The 16,702-nt window shown below is 39.6% G+C and overlaps 1 protein-coding gene across 8 annotated transcripts in view; it reads right to left on the bottom strand.

Moving 5' to 3' along the window:
- R3HDM1 (R3H domain containing 1) overlaps window positions 1-16,328 on the bottom strand; it is a 77,901-nt gene extending 61,573 nt beyond the window's left edge. For 7 of the 8 annotated variants that reach the window (XM_053947123.1, XM_053947125.1, XM_053947128.1 and 4 more), the window contains exon 1: window positions 16,212-16,328. The gene's annotated coding sequence lies outside the window, so the exon portion shown is untranslated. Of the gene's footprint in view, window positions 1-15,074; window positions 15,122-16,211 lie in introns of all 8 variants that reach the window. The other variant, XM_053947124.1, reaches the window with a different exon arrangement.
- Between the last annotated feature and the right edge of the window lie 374 nt (window positions 16,329-16,702).

Genomic DNA, 16,702 nt, shown 5'->3' with positions numbered 1-16,702 from the left:
TCCTTAAATTAGTCAAGATACATAATTAATATGCTTAAGAGCAGTAAAAACTTACAGCCTTCTTTATAGGAAAGAGGAGTTGGAGTACTCAGAGCTAATTTACAATTGCAACGCTGACTTGACTAAGTTAACTCAAAACTTGTAAATTGTATCTCCATTATCAAACACACACAACTACATTTGCTGAAATACCATCTAACAGAATAGGCATCGTAAGCTCAAAAACAGATGAGCAAATAAAAAGTTTAAATTCAATTTAAATTTCAAAGCCATACCACAGATCAAATATACAAGTCAGGTATTCAAGAGATAAAAGAAAAACAGTCTAGAAAGCAATCAGATGCTTGCCAAAGGAGGAAGAATTCTAGACCTTGAAGAAAAGTGAATATATGCAATAAAACCTCTTCAAAACCATTTTCCTGACAAAACAATACCCTCTGTCATAGTTGTACTTAAAATCGCAGTAAGTGATGAAAATGAATCTTTATTTTTTAATCTCATAACAAACTTACACATCTGAGTAAGAGGCAAAAGTGCACCATCAAGTGTCTGCAAACCAGTGTCTGACTCAGAGTAGAAAAGACTGGACTGTCCTGAATGAAGTTTTCTTTAAAACTTGAAAAGGAGTACTGACACAGAGACAGAAATCCCAATTAATTAAAAGGCTCTGCTACATAGGATACACTCGGGAAAACTTTCCTGGCTCTGCAATATCCAAGCACTTGAGGCACAAGGGCCCCATTACCCCAAAACAAATCCCAGTAAGACTTACAGGACTGAAAAGGCACGACACAAACTCCTGGAGAAGGACACACACACTGAAATGTTCTAACAACAGCCTTTGCATTTAGAAGAAAGAAAAAGATATGAGAAAGAAAATTAATTTTTTGAAGATTTTTAAAGAACAAGATAAAAGAAGCAAGCCCCTGGACCAACCAGAAGATATTTAAGAAAATGTCTGAGACACAAAAAGCTTGAAAAATACTAGAATGGGATATTTCAACTACTTATCCCAATTCCAAAATGAAATTTATCTATAAATCTAAAGGAAATAGAGCAGCTTTTTTCATTGTGTGAGAAAGGGAGACATTTACAGAGTTTGTCCCATCCATATGGGCTTATCAGAAGTATCATGTGATGCCATATTCTGACTACTCCAAGTTCCATCCACTTGACTGATTTGTCTCTTCTGAACTGCTAGTAACTCTTTAACATTTGATTGAACAGAAATATATTTACGCCTACCCTTAGAGAAATTGTCTAAGTCCAGATTGGTCATGAAGGTCTATTCTGTATTTAGTTCATATCATCTCCCTATAAAAAGCTCTCACTTCCAAGAAAGCAGAAACAAGCACTGCAATTTCATTCCTTTGCACCATAAACACAGTTTAAGCAGCATAGTGATGAAGCTGAAATAAACATCTTTCTCTGGTGGTTTAATATTTCTTCTAAGACATAAAATATACCCTCACTCTTATGAGTATAAATGAATATCTATTTAGATACCAGTCACCATTTAGCCATGGTTACTACATGATGACAAGGTCTTGTCCAAGTCTAAATACAGGAGACTTTAAGCTAAAGCCTGAAATAGAAACAATCCCCAAACACTAACTGTGCACAGCTAGTCTTAAAGACTAGATGAAATGACTTGTCAAATACCTTCTGGACAATGGATACCAAATGACCAAGTGTCTGTCTGGTGGGTCTATTTGTAGGACTGATTGCTGGGCAAAGACTAACTTACTGTTAATTAAAAATTCTAGAGGAACAGTACAAAAGCAAGCTGAAAAAATATTTTGAGGCTTCACAGAATTCAATATTAAAGATCTCTCTATAAGTACTCATTATAGCAACCTATTGAAAAATATCAATGTATCTCTGAGTGTAAGTAAACTTTTGGTGTTAGCTGGAGTAAAAAGTTCTAAGTAATTAAATAGGAGTAACATTCACATGACCAGACTTTGAAAAGGAAAAAACCACCAACCAAACCTGGCATCTCTCCAAGTTCACAAAAAAATGTGGGAGGGATGTTTTTGGGACCAGTTAAAAAAGCTAAGATATATTCTGTCCAATTCTTCACCTCTTGAACAAGGCAACTCTAATCTCCTGCTTACTCAAGGAGTGAGAATGACTTAGGAAAAAGCAAATTCTAGTAGAAGATGATCCTACAGTACTGAGGTAGCCATAGATTCCATTAACTATGGTCCTTAAAGTAAAGCTCAGTGAAGCAAAAAACAACCCCCAAGCCACCAAATATCTTATTTCCCTCTAGAAAGCACATTAGAACACATTTCAAAAACCTGTATTTCTGATTTTCTGTGTGCTAGATAATTGTGTTACACAAGAAAGGGAAAAGCAACGTTACCAGTAGAAGCTCTGGCCTATCTCCATAATTTGAAATAAGAACCACTGAGATTATTTTCAACCACAGACTGATTTTCGACATCTACAGAAGACATTGCTGCTTAATAAATGAAAGCCAAAGTATTGCTTCTGCAGTTAAAGCAAACAACTGAGTAATGGCTCATGCTAAACCAAGGAGTGAATATATTCCAAAGCAAGACTGAAGATCACTTACTTGATTTTGTCAGATATTTTATCACTGTAATTTCTGTCCTTCCACCTCCACTTGTTCCTACTAAGTATTTTCATTCACTCTTACATCTAAAAACTGGGTGTATAACCCTTTCAAGAACCTTCCCATTTTCACCACATTCTTACTTTGCTGTGAACAAAAATAAAAGAAAATTAAGTGATTGTAAATTTAGTCTCAAGATGAAAAATTCATGCATACCTAATGAACACGCCATGCCTAGCTTTGAATTAATATCTTGATATTAACTTTCTCCTGAGAGGCAGTTTAAATTCAGACTGTTCTAGACCTTCTGTTTTATACAGTCTCATCTAAATGCCAGGCATTAGATAAGCAGAAAATTAAGCTACTCAGGCTGGAGTTTAAGGTCATCCTCACTGTCTGAAAGCAAAAGCTGCAGTATCCTCTCACCCACAAGGTTCATTATGCTTTGGTTTTTTAATGAAAAAGCAACTGTTTGAACGCAAAATAATATCCCTGAAGAACTTCCTCTGAGCTTCCCCATAAGCGACCCCATAAGTGGACTGACACCATGGGCCAGGCAATTGTAGGTCCCACATGCTGAACAGGAATTCTTTAAAACCACAGATCTGCCTTAGAACCAACAGTCAGAACAAACTTGTGTTGTTTCACTGGATATATTTTTCCTGGTTTTCTCCCAGTATTTTTTCCTCCCCACAAGAAAATTTGTCACACTTAGCAGGGGATGGGAATGTCGAGGGGATGTGAAATCGATTCCTTTTTCGCTACAGACACTATCAAGCAACTAAAAAAAGCAAAGGGTTTGTCTATTCCAGCAAAAAATGACCAGTAGTTTTTGTGAACATGAAAATTAGGCTAGAGAACCGTAAGGACCTGTTTATACTAAACCCGTGTTATTTTCTGCAAAGGGACAGCAGAAATACAAGTTCCCAAATAATAAAGTCTACCCCCAGAATAACAAAAACCAAAACAATAAGACTTCACACGTGTTTACTAAATTCCATGTTTGGGTAGCACAACTTGTGTTATCATCCCAAAAATTCTAAACAATTAGAGCATGGGAACAGGGCTTCAGTGCCAGGTGCCTAAAAGCAAGACAAGCGGAGAGGAGACTTCAGCTGAAATCACAATGAGCAATTCAGTTGTAATCCCACATTTCAATTCCAATCCTTAAGTACCTCAGAGGCAAAAGACTAAAGAACTCTGGTTTAAACCAGGGGAGACGCGAGAGCCTCAACAAATCTGTATTTTTCAAATGAAGTTGTCAATTTACCAGAAGTTTTCATTCCCCTCTGGAATTCTGAATCTGAAAACCAACAGGTCAAGTAAGACAAGAGATAAGGCAGATTTTCTCAGAGTAGGTTTGTCTTACCTTCCACCCACAGGAGGGAATGACAGTAACTGCAGGCTTGACTGCCAAGCAGGATTTGAGCACACAGAACAGAGGGGAGCTTTACCCGTGCTTCATTACAAGAGAGGGGATTTGGAAGGAACAGTATTTTTAATGTTGTTTATCAACTAATTTTTGTCTCTGGGAAAAATAAGATTCAGCTTATCAGTCTTCCTCAATTTTGTTCTAAAAGTAAATCTTCTGAGATAAACAGGTTCAACCTAAAGCAGTGAGTGCTGCAGTTGAGACTTGTGTTAGCTGTGGCATTGGCACTTTCAAGGACTTTGTTAACACCACCCTTACTCCTGCCCCAAACTTGGCTAATGTCAACTTCATAAGCAAAATCTTTTTAAATCCCAAAGTGCTTAAGGTTAAACAAGATCTGACTTTCAATGCAGAATTCAACAGGGGGTAGGAGAAAGGAGAGAGAAGAGACAGATGGGAGGAGAGAGAGGAGCTCCTAAGAACACTAGGAGTCAATATGTGATTTTTTTACTTTCTTGCATATCTCTACAGTCAAGCACCCCCACTCAGATGATATAATGGCATCATCAGACCCTAAAGGGACTTCAAACAAAATCAGCGTCATGTTTAATTATCTATGACTAGGTAGGGGGAAAAAAAAAAGATAATAATTTTCAATTAATGTTACATAAAAGGAAACCATTATTTTTTAAAGTTAGGGCTGGGGCCTGGAGTCATCACTTGAGATGCAGCATGCAATAATACAGATTGGATAGTGGGCTTTGCTAGATAAACAAAAGCTTTTTCATAGATGCAACACTAATTTTCAGAATGTTGCTAGGGCAACAGCAGACTGTAACAAGAATTTCTGAATAATGAGCAGGTGGCAATATACAAAGATCTTCGATTCCTGACTGAATTATTTATATGTAATCCAGAATACTGAGATTTTGAAAAGCAATAGCCTTATTCCAGAACCACAAACGGAAATACTACATACCTTGTCTAGAATATTTATTAAAGTTCTAGACATGCATTTTTTGTTTTAACATGCTATGTAAGGCAAGATCACTAGTCTCACACCTCTAGCATAAAGAAGCAAAATCAGTTTTTTTGCATAAACTACACAATGCAAAAAATTAGTTTTTCTAATCCAAGATTCTTCTTGTACAGACTCACTAATTCCAGAAGGACAGGAATAAATCTTGGCAACTATGAAGTAAGGACCAGACTAACAGAAGAGAACTGGACATGCTTTATCCATCATGCCCATCCATAGCAGGAGTTTTGCCAGATACAAAATGTTACAAGAAGAAGTCTAATGGGTAGTCTAGAGTATGTGCACTTGAAAAGCAATGGCAGCAAGATTTGGCAAAATTTTTGTCAGTTTAATACCTTCAACTCAGCTAAGTCATTATATTACTAACCACTACTAACAAATTCCCTCACCTGGCTTTCCAAGTTTCTGATTAGCTGGTCAGCAAAGGTTTGGGTACCTGTACAAGGCCAGCTGTAACATTACTCTTTTGCTGAATATGACAGAAAAGAAGTATTTTAACTTGCTCTAAGACTGAACTGTTTCTCCCTGCGAGTTCCCTGAGACACTGTAATATATGCAAAAATCACACACTTGGTCTACCTTTGGGGCTTTTTGTCACAGATCTCTGTTTTAAATATCAATAAAACAGTAAGATTTGTAGTTATTTTCAGTAAAGTTCCCAGTTTTCAGAGATCATTGTATTGAGATATAAATTCACATGCCACAAGACAACTGTATATGACTGTTCATAATAAACTACAGAGCTCTTTTACAAGTACCTGACATTATCAGAAAAACTTTCAAAACACAGTAGAAGATGGATAGTCTAGTTATTTTATATCATTTTGATAAATACTTTTAATTCTCCATTAAGCCCCTCATGAGAAAGACATTGAGGTATTGGCGTGTGTCCAGAGAAGGAACAGAGCTGGGAAGGGTCTGGAGCACAAGTCCTAAGAGCAGTGGCTGAGGGAGCTGGGGGTGTTTAGACTGGAGGCTCAGGATAGGCCTTATCACCCTCTAACTCCCTAACAGAAAGCTGTGGTACAGTGAGGGTCAGTCTCTTCTCCCAAGTAACAAGCAACAGGATAAAAGGAAATGGCCTCAAGCTGCTGGGATGGACATTAGGAAAAATTTCTTCATGCAAAGTGTCAAGCATTGGAACAGGCTGACTGGGGAAGTGGTAGAGTCACCATCTCCGGAGGGATTTAAAAAGCCATGCAGATGTGGCCCTTGAGGCCATGGTTTAGTGGTGTGCTTGGCAGTGCTGAGGGAAGGGTTGGACTCTATGATCTTAGAGGTCTTTTCCAACCTAAATGATTCCATGATTCTGTTATTTACTGTATGAGATTATTTCAGTTTATCTGATTTTCAAATCATGTACATGAAACTGAGGACAAGGCCTGGAACAAGTTAACATGTTAAATTGTGCTGTCATCATGTGTGACAGCTGTACAGACCTGAACATCCCACAGACACCTAGAATGAGGTTTTAAACTAAAAAAAATCAGTGAAACCAGTGAAATCTCACCATCTGACACCTAGTCAACTTTTACCAGCAAAGGCTTCCATGCCAGCAAAGCTTCCTGAATGAGGCTACAGCTAAAGCAATTCCAGCAGAATGTCCAGTGGAGACAGCTGAACTCACAGAAGACTAAAGTATTGGATTCTTACAGCTGGGCTTCCTGCATTGTTTATAAACGAGCTGCTGTCCTCTTCAGCAGCTTCATTCTAAACAGGTTTAACAACCAGTGCTGAGCAGTTTCCTGCATTGCAGTTGAATCCTGTAAATTCCTTTGTTCCACTTTCTGGTCAGAGAGGGGTAAGAACACAGTTGCCTCATGGAACAGCCGCTTAAGCATCATCTTAGATCTCAAAACTGAGGATCCTGGCAACAAGGCAAAGTAGAATAAAATGAGCATCTTGTTATTTCCTTATGACCACTTCTGAAATTACATCATCATCATCAGATCAGAAGCTTAATTGCCTGGACCCAGGCAAAAGGGAGACAGAGAACTGATTCCTCCTTTCCTCAGCTGAAAAAAACAGGCAGCATCACATTCTGCCACCATGCAACTCATGCCTTGCAAAGCTATTTCATCTTCTTAAGCAGCCAGCAGGGTGGTCAGTCAAGCAAGCAATGCATTTACACTGAGCACCAGTTTTTGTGAGGACACAGGCTCCTTTCTCATGGCACGATCACTGAAACAAGAAACTTACCTGAACCAAACTGTATCTCTCCTTAGAGGGGACGGGGGAAGGAAAACCTAACTTAATGAAGATTTGTTTTACATTATGATGTTTTTTTTTTATTTTAAAAAGTGTAAACATAGGACTAATACTGCCACCACTAAGTTTATATTCTGAAGGATTTTTGTAACTCAGAATTTAGATGAGAAACTAATACAGTGCATTAGAACGTAGTGAATTTCTTTGAGAAATTTTCTTGAAAGCTGATTTTTGGACAAGTATAAAGGCATGAGGAAATTTAAAAATAATAACCATTGTTTTCTTCAAAAATACTTCAAAGGTTACATGCCGAAGCAGGAGACAGGAGAACAAATACTCGCCCTCAAAATGCAAATTCCAAATACGCTGTTCCCAAGCTGAACATAGGCACTAACACTCAATTCGGGGAGCAGAGGGGTTTTGAGAGCTTAAAAAAGCAGGAAAGAAAATCTTTCTGGAGATCAGATTTTTTACATTTGGAGGGTGTTCATTTACAACCTCTCTTATGCTTTGCCTAACATATTCTGGAAGTGTGAGCAGACCAGAAGGTCAGGGCTACAGCCATTCTCTGTGGGACCAAAGATGGGGTAAGGGAAGGGGAAGGTTTAAAGAGATAGCAATTTTAACACTGCTCTACTACTGAGCAAGTCAATCCCAAAGAATCTTATTCATGTAGTCAGAATATTTAAGCAAAGGATTATTAATAATTAATAGAATATCTATTAATAATTATTAGAATCCTGCATTTCTCTGACCAAAAGGCTTTGCTTACAGGCAATTCAGGACAGGGACTTTGACATAGTCTTAGGCTACAACAATCCAGGGATTGCGGATAATCAGGCTGTCCTTGACATATCATTTCCTTCTAAAGATATACAACACACAGTTATGTTAGAATTTATTGACATGTTTTAATGTATATCATGTAGCATTTAACAGTGTTATGTGTGTCAAGAATCATCTGTAAAATACCTATGGAACTTGCTCTCCCTAAGGCACAGGGAAATGAGGCTGGGAAGGGAAGAAAGCCCTTTTAATATTAATAACCACAAATGTAGCTGGATGAATAAATGCAGAGGAAGGAAAAAAAAAAAAAAAAAAAACAACCAAACAAAACTCAGAAACAGACAAAACCAAAAATAAAATCCACTCCAAACAAAAGGTAAGCCTTGGAAGTCAGAAGCAAGTTCCACCCTGAGTCAGAACTTTCTAACAAAAGATTCACTTTCTATATAAACAGAAAAGAACAAGTACACAAAAAACCCTCTACAGCACATCTGAAACTGAATTTGAAAGAATACATTCAAAGGAAAAATAAGATTCAGAAAGTAAGTGCTGAAGACACCATACCCACTAACTACTGAAAATTAGAAGCCTCTCATCAAATCACAAATCCCAAAGAAGAGATTTTTTTCAACAGTACAAAATATATGATGGTATCATTTGGTGTTGGAACAAAAAGCACAGAACTAAATATAAGGAAAAAATAACTGTAGGCCAAACTTCTAAACAAATTTTAAAGGAAAGAATGAATTAAAGGCATCAAAGTCAATGGAAAATGAGTTGACAGAAGAACATTGTAGCAGAGATTGTGCCAAACAGCTCTATTTAATAAAGTAATAGCTCCTAGGAAAAATAAATGGAGGAGGCCTAATCTATTTAATTTACATGTAGTATTATAGAGGAAACTGATAAAGCAGAGATAATGAAGATTAAGAAAATTCAAATTTTAAAGATGTAACTATCATTCATTTTATTCTCAGAAAAGCTACAGAAATGCTTCTGTAAAATAAAGCCCTGGTAAGGCCTTATATGGAAAATGGCATTTGCACTGATAAAAACTTGTATGGAAAACTTAATTTCATGTGGCTGCAGTAGATAACAGATAGGTAGAAGAGCTACTTAATCTAGAGGAAAACTTTACCACAAACCCATGTGTCTGTAAGTTTTCCACAGTCAGCAAGGCTAGAGGCCAGTAGATATCAGAACCAGATTTTACAACTGCTGTTCAGCACGCAACAAGATAACTAGCAATTTAATTAACATTAAATAAAGTTTGACACAGTTATGAAAGCATTATTTCCTGTAAGAAGAAGGGACTGGACTAAATGACCCAGAGTCTCTCCTTTAGGCACATTCAAGTAGTGCACAATGGAATGAGTTGCATCCTTTCCACAAACATTCCATTATTTTACTGATAATTATTGCCATTAAATACCAATGTACCTGGGTGGCCTAGATTCAGTTGGGAAACAACTGATTTTTTTTTTTTTTTCCATCAGACTTTACTTTCAAAAGCCTGTTAAGAAGCCTTCTTAGGATCAAGAATTTTTCCTTAAAATTGGAAGGAACTGGAAAAAGTCTACTTACTTGTACTTTATTTCTAAAGATTTCAAAGAATAATTTATAATCAATTTTATGTCCTCCCATGTTTTATATGGGAGTCTGTCTTATAACATCAAACACATGTGAGAATCCATCTTCCTTATAGAAGCTGTGCCTGCATCTAGCCTATATTTGTCAAACATATTTCACAAGTTTTAGAGTCACTGCCACTATAAGCAGGTAAATGCAGACATGAATAAAATAAGGACACAGAAACCAACTCCTGATACTGCAAACAGCAGAGTCCCAAGGTTAATAAGTTATGAGCAGGATTAGAGCTGAGCCTGTTCACGTCATGCACCAGGACTTTCCTACTGTTCCTATCAAGAGCAGTCAGTTCATCATGCACACATCCCCAGGTTGGGCAGGTGTGACACAGACCTGCAGGATACTCTGCTGCCTTTCTGCAGCATGCAGACACAAAATATTTAGATGGACAACAAAGAACCCCAGCAGATCCCTGTGATCTCAGTCAAGCCACATGCTTTAGAATCATCACCATTGATCTAAACCATGCCTGAATTCACACATTGTCTGACCAGAGCTGAAAAACCTTCTCAAGGTCTATTTATTCCTTATTCTAAGGAATATTACAATTTTAAAACTTCACACTGCTATGGACCAAGGAAGACCAATACAAACCCAGTTTTTAACATTGTCTAATATTTCAACAGAAAGGGCCAGATAAAAAGCTGATTGTGTTCTGAGTTGGGACAGCATCTACTACTATTTTGATATGCAGGTCTTAATAAGAACTACTGCTCTCTGTGCTTTTCAAATCAAACTTTGCAGTGTCAGGAAATACAAGATTATGTAGCAACTAATGGCATGTCATCATGGTCAATGATGAACAGCCAACTGTTGGAATATCATACATTGCATTAACTGAGTTAGCCCAGTAACACCGTTTATTCTTTTTATATTACTGCTTTAAGAATTTAGTCTAACGGTACCATTTGAAGCTCAGAAATCTTCCTCAAAACCTGCTATTATTTATTGTTCTGTATTTTATTCATTACTAGATAAGCTCAGTTTGGACTCAGTTCCTTCTCCCACTAACAGGAATGTTCACATAAAAACAAGTGTTCCTCTCCAGAAGCCAATATTTAAAACTAGAGGGAAACAAAACATCCCCACATGAAGTATTAGGATGAACATCATAACATTTTTATAAGTTAACATAACAGTTTGTGTGAAAGATTCATATCCTTTTGTTAGACCACAAGTCTAACCAGACTGCAGTAGCATTCCTACAGCAGCTTCCATAAAGTCACTTAACAGCTTTGCAGGTACTGGGAGTCCTCTTCCTCCTCCAACCCACACCACAGCAATGACATCTCAGAGCAATACTGGCACTGCTTTGTGGTACAACTTTAAACCCTTGAAAGAGCAGTTTATTCTTCCATGACAATAATGCAAAGTGCAACCAAACTAGCAGCTAGAAGCCTTTTTAGAGATTAATTGCAATGAAAATGCATAAAAGATCACTTTGATGTGCTTGAAACAAAGAAGAAACCACAACACCTAAACTAAGAGACTAATAACACGTCATCTCTATTACAAGTAAAAGTTAAGGACTCATTACAGTCAATTCTAACAGTAAAAATACTATCAGCAGATACTTTGAGTATCTAATTATAATTTTACCAGTTTCTGCCACTAAAGCATATGCAACAACCACTAACACAAGAAAATTATTCAGTTTTCCTTGGTTTTCCCTTAGAAAGCCATTAGGCAAAAGTTCTTGTTCAGAAATAGTCTGACTTCCCAAGTGAAGAAGGATAAGGACGCATCAACTGAAAAAGGCAAACCAGGATTTGAGTCTAAGTAGTGCCAATGTGTGTGGCTTTGCTAACCAATCCAGCCACATCTGAGGGGAGACAAACTGGTGAGGGCTCAGTTCCTGCTTTAAGTTATGGAATAGATTTAGTGGATTACAAAAGAAAGGGAGAAAAGGATTCTAATCCTAGCAGCAAGTTGTACTCTTTTTAACACCTATGGAGCACATTGAACCTGAAATGGAGCTCTTCATCCAAAAGATCAAGGGATTAACAATGCTTTAAAGGAAAAAGGCTTTTTTTCTATACCTTATGTTGAAATGCTTCAAATCATGCTGTGGTAACATGGACAAGAATTCTCCACAAACTGATTTACTCGTTTTGCTACTGCCTCATTAGGGTACAAAACCTCAACATTTGATCTAAGCCAGCAATTTTCCAATGCCTCTCAAAACTCCTGCTGTTATCTCCACAAGAACATACCAAATTCTTCCGAGTTCACTTAGAACATGAAAACAGATGGAAAGCTGCCTGTGGATCCAGCATGGGTCAATGATGCAACTGCTCCCAGCTTCTCAGCACCAGCAGAAGGTTTGGATGCCCAAAGCTCTGACAGGAGAAAGGACTGTGAGAACACTCCTCAATCTGCTGTTGGCAGAAGACTCAAATTAGCTCTAACCTCACTCACCAGCTGCACACCAACAGCCTTTTCCAGATTCAGCTGCACTAAAGAAGTCACTGATCTCACTTCCAGTCACCATTTCCTCCATCTGCCAGTTAAACTGCTCCTCCAAGTCTCCCAATAGATGCTTCAATTTGATAGAATAAGAGACCGACATCTTATAGAGATAAAAGTTCAGGAAGTGCTCCCAGTAACAGCTTATCCAACAGAGCAGAGGAGGTGGCAGAGGGCAGGAACAAAAAGCCAAGGATATGGCACCACGATGGCCTCTTTCACAGAAACAGGTATTGCAAGGACTGCATCTATTTAAGTCTTGCTTCACTTAACATAAATTAAAATGCTTTAGTTGGATACCTACAGCAAAGTATCACACCTCACTTGGCTTGGAACAATTCTTTCAACGACTGTGGTAGGTTAAGTGCAAACCGCTTACGGAACATTTTCTAGAAAAGTACAAAACTCAGGACTGGATTTTTGCTAAACCAAATGCAGCGATGATATCTTCTATCTTTATGTCTTTTAGAGGTTATTTTTTGACTCAGAGATGCAAGCTATCCAAAACTATACTTTCAAAATGAAGGAGCAACTCTGCTATGCTATGTAGTCACAGCTTTAAAGATATTTATGGCATTTGTCCTGACAAGCTTCAGCCTTCAGACCATTCTATACACAGCTGGACAAAGATCTTTCATACACAGCAGTGCACTCTTGCTAACAAACCTGAGGAGGGGGCAGAAAAGTTAAGAGTGCTAAATAAAGGACAGAATTCCCTTTTATACACAAATTCAAGCTACAGATTAAAGAATAATAAGAACTGATGTCGGGAAGGAGAGTTAAGTCCAAAAATTCAGCAGCAGATGAAAAAAGACAGGTGAACAATGTAGTATATAATTGTTTATGCAGAAACCAATGGCTGCTCAGAGGTAATGCCCCATTTCCTTACAGAGATCCAAGATAAGGAGGAGAAAAGAAACCCTGGCATAAGCATCCCACAGCCATCTCAAATCTACACTTTGCTTCAGCAGACTGGATCTGAACATGCAATAACCAAATATTTTTGGAAACATAATTCTATAGATTGGAGAAAAGTGCATATCAAAAAATGACACGTTGACAGGATTCTCATAATACACATATTAAACTGCAGGAGACTAACTTATGCACAAGAGTAGCAGTGCTGACTGATCTGTAATTAAGGCTGCTGCCCTCCATAAATCTGTTTCCAGACATTATTTCTTCTAAAATACTCCTTCAACAAGTTATGAAATCGAAATAAGATTACAGGCAGGCCCAAAGTGCCATTTTCCCAACAATATTTAATCATAATCTGTTGCTGACTTACCATCTCCCAGAAAGAGCTTTCCAACACCGCTTTCCAAAATCTCTTGCCATTGTTAGACAGCACATTCGTCCACCACCTCAAAGAAAAGTGAAGGAGGATACACCAAGAACAACATAACCCCAACTTTAATGGGCTCCCACAGATGCTACCTATCAGCCAGAGTAAGCACCACATTGAGGCACTCACATTGATTCTTCTCGCCTAAAGAATACGGTGTGAACGACCTCATTATTCAGGTCTTGCACTGCCTAACGACTCCTCTTTCCATCACTAAAAGGTTCCATGTGGAATGCAGCGTTTAACGAAACCCCCGGGTCATTCCTAGCTGGCCGTTCCTAGGTGGGATGGACACGGGAAAACTGCCACTAAAAGCCTGACTGGGCTCAACACCTCTGCAGTCCCTGAGCCCAGCGATGCCAGGATTACAGGATATTCTCCCACTCCTATCGAAAGCTCCTTAGCTGTCACACCCATGAATTACAGCACTTCGTATTTACGGGCTGCTGCTTAACTCTCTTCGTATCTTTGAAATGAGAATTCGAGCACGCTGAAAAATTTCAGATGCAAATCATTTCAACTAATCAGGACGTACAAGGTGGTTCATGTTTTCATCCATGCAGTAAAAGTTAGAGCATAGTCGTCTAGCTCACCGAATCTGAACCATGCTGTCAATATATTGAAAAGATTTTTATAAAATGGACTGTGTGCCACCTTTTAGCCAATACAAAGTTTACGTTGCCCCATTACCTGGCGACTCACTCGCAGAGAACAGGGTGTCAAAAGGCCGATTTTCCCCAAAGTGTCAAAAAAATGCAACTGTATCGGTTACTTTTAAAAGCCTGGAATACATCAACTTGACACTTTAAACACATAAAGGTATTTAAAAAGATGTGATTGCTACATCTCTTACTCAAATTAACTCTGGAGAGAAGTAGATTTGTGAAAGTGGCGATACAAAGACATGAAGTTGAATTAACAGAGGCCACTGTAGCAAACTGACTTTTAAGTAAATAAACCCAAAGCCATGGCATTCGCGTTGTAGCGAGCTGAGCCTAGAGCACTTGACCTAAACCATTCACCTGGTTTGAAGCAGTTTCACGGACAGACTTTAACCAAGCAATACAAAATAAAGCCTATGGTGTAAGGCAAATATACTGAAATAAGAGAAGAAATGAAAGCAAAAAACTTAACCTAAGTTAAAAGAAGAAAAAAGGCAGAGGCAGAATTGTGTTTAAGATGAGAATGATACTACTACTTTGTTCTGTCTCCTCAACTTTTCCTTTATTCCTCTTAACAGACACACAAAATTAAAATACAAACAGACAACTACTGCAGCAGATTTAGTGGCTGACCCTTTCCAAATCTTTAGTAAATAGTTTCTGGTTTGTCTGCTGACAAACCTAACCCAGTAGACTGCACACCCCTCAAAATTACTGATATTTAGTCAAATCTGTTTTTACTCGCAAGAAAAGTACTAGCTGATCTTGATAGCAATTTACAGTTTTCTAAAATACAGAGTGGCCAAGAAGTGCAGTTACAAGTACTACATTTTTGATCTTCCAAGATTTAAATGGACACGAGCCTTAACATTATTTTTGCCATTGGGACTTCGGTAAATTGAGGAGTACAAGCAATAAGTTACTTAATTTCTACAAAATACTCAAACCCTTGACATCACAGTACTTACTGCAAAACAAAGGCTTCATATCAGCTGCATGCCAAGCCAATGGAAGACTGTAAAAGAAAATGTGTTTCCATTGCCATTTCTTTCTCCTGAATAGCAAATTATTTGAAAAAAAACATTTTGAAAAATAATCAGAACTTCAGTTTACCTTTCACTTCAACAGTAAATAAATATTCCTAATCTAACATTCACAAGACATAGTGCCCTGTAAAATTGCTGCTTAATATTCAGCCAAATAGCATGTCTCAAATACATTACTCCTTGTGGAAGACAAGACATGAGAAAGCAACCCCATTAAAAATCGCAGGTTAATACCTCAGTGGAAAAAGGCCGGTGGCAGACACTGCAAGAGAAAAAACCCAACACATTCCCTATTCTGCTTTGGGCACACCAGATCTCTTCGGTTTCAGGTCAATGAGAAGGGGGCATCAAAATTTAAAATTAAAGACTATTAGCAAAACCACTCCAAGATAACAAACACTAAGGCAGACTGTACTATGTGGCAATGCACCCTAAGCAAAGCGTGCACCACTTTTTTTGTTTTTTTTTCCATCACCTTCTAATCCAGCTTTCTATGGACATCACACAAACCCATCAACATGCAGAATGTCTGCAAATCTCTTCACGTGAATAATCTGAATAATTCTTAGACCCCAGGTAAGAAACAGGTATTCCTCGCTTCTTTTTCTATCTCGTTCTATCTTCCTCATAAAGTGAACCCTTCTTCGGTGCTGAAACTCATTTTAAAACGTATTTAAAAGAGATGGTAAAAACCAGGCCGTGACGTAGTTTGCTCTCAAGTCCACTTACACTTTATACTATAATAGGGTAGATATACCCACATGCAAAATTATCCAAAGTGCGGCAGAAATTTTAAGAAAATAAAAATATAATAGATGAAGAGCCCTGTGTCCCACTCCAGCCAGCCCTGGCTATATTAGGGAAGGGGAAGGGCCGGGCTGGCCCCGCCGGACCGTGACCCCCGGCCGGGCTGCACCCACCGGCCCCGCGGCCGCGCCCCCCCTCCCTCAGCGCGGCCCCCGCTCTGCGCACTGCGGGCGCGGCCCCCCCTCCTCCCTCAGCGCACTGCGACCCCCGCCCGCCGGAGCGCCTTCCCCGGCGGCATCCCGAGCTCCTCACCGGGGCGGAGCGCTCCTTCCCGGGCTCGTACCCGGGCTCCTTCCCGGGACACCGCGCCCGGCGGGTGGCGGCTCCTCACACACGAGGGGCGCCGAGCCCAGCGCCGAGCGCCGCTCGGGTTCCTCCTCCTGCTGCTGCTGCCGCGGCGGGGAGAGAGGCCCCGCCCCGGGCTGTCGCCACCAATGGCTGCGCGGGACGCTACTGATGGACAGCGCCGCGGACCAATAAGCGTCGCGGCGCCCTCCCCCCGGCGCTGCCGCGGAGTGGTGCCGCTCGGCGCTTACGCGAAGCCGAGCCCGCCCGGAAGGCGGCGACCAATCGGAGGGCACGGCCGCCTTGACAGACAACCGTGAGCACCAGTAAGAGCGGCGCACCGGCACCGCAAGACCCGCCCCCTGCGTGCAGCCCATGGCCGCGGGCAGACGGAGCGACCCCGCGGCTGTGGCAGTGCGGGGTCTGCCCGGCCTTCGCTCCGTGCTCTGGCCGATTTC

Source organism: Vidua chalybeata, chromosome 7 (genome assembly GCF_026979565.1).
Source record: "Vidua chalybeata isolate OUT-0048 chromosome 7, bVidCha1 merged haplotype, whole genome shotgun sequence".
Lineage (NCBI taxonomy): Eukaryota > Metazoa > Chordata > Aves > Passeriformes > Viduidae > Vidua > Vidua chalybeata.
Note: the sequence above shows the minus strand (reverse complement) of the source record. Positions and strands in the feature narration are given on the sequence as shown.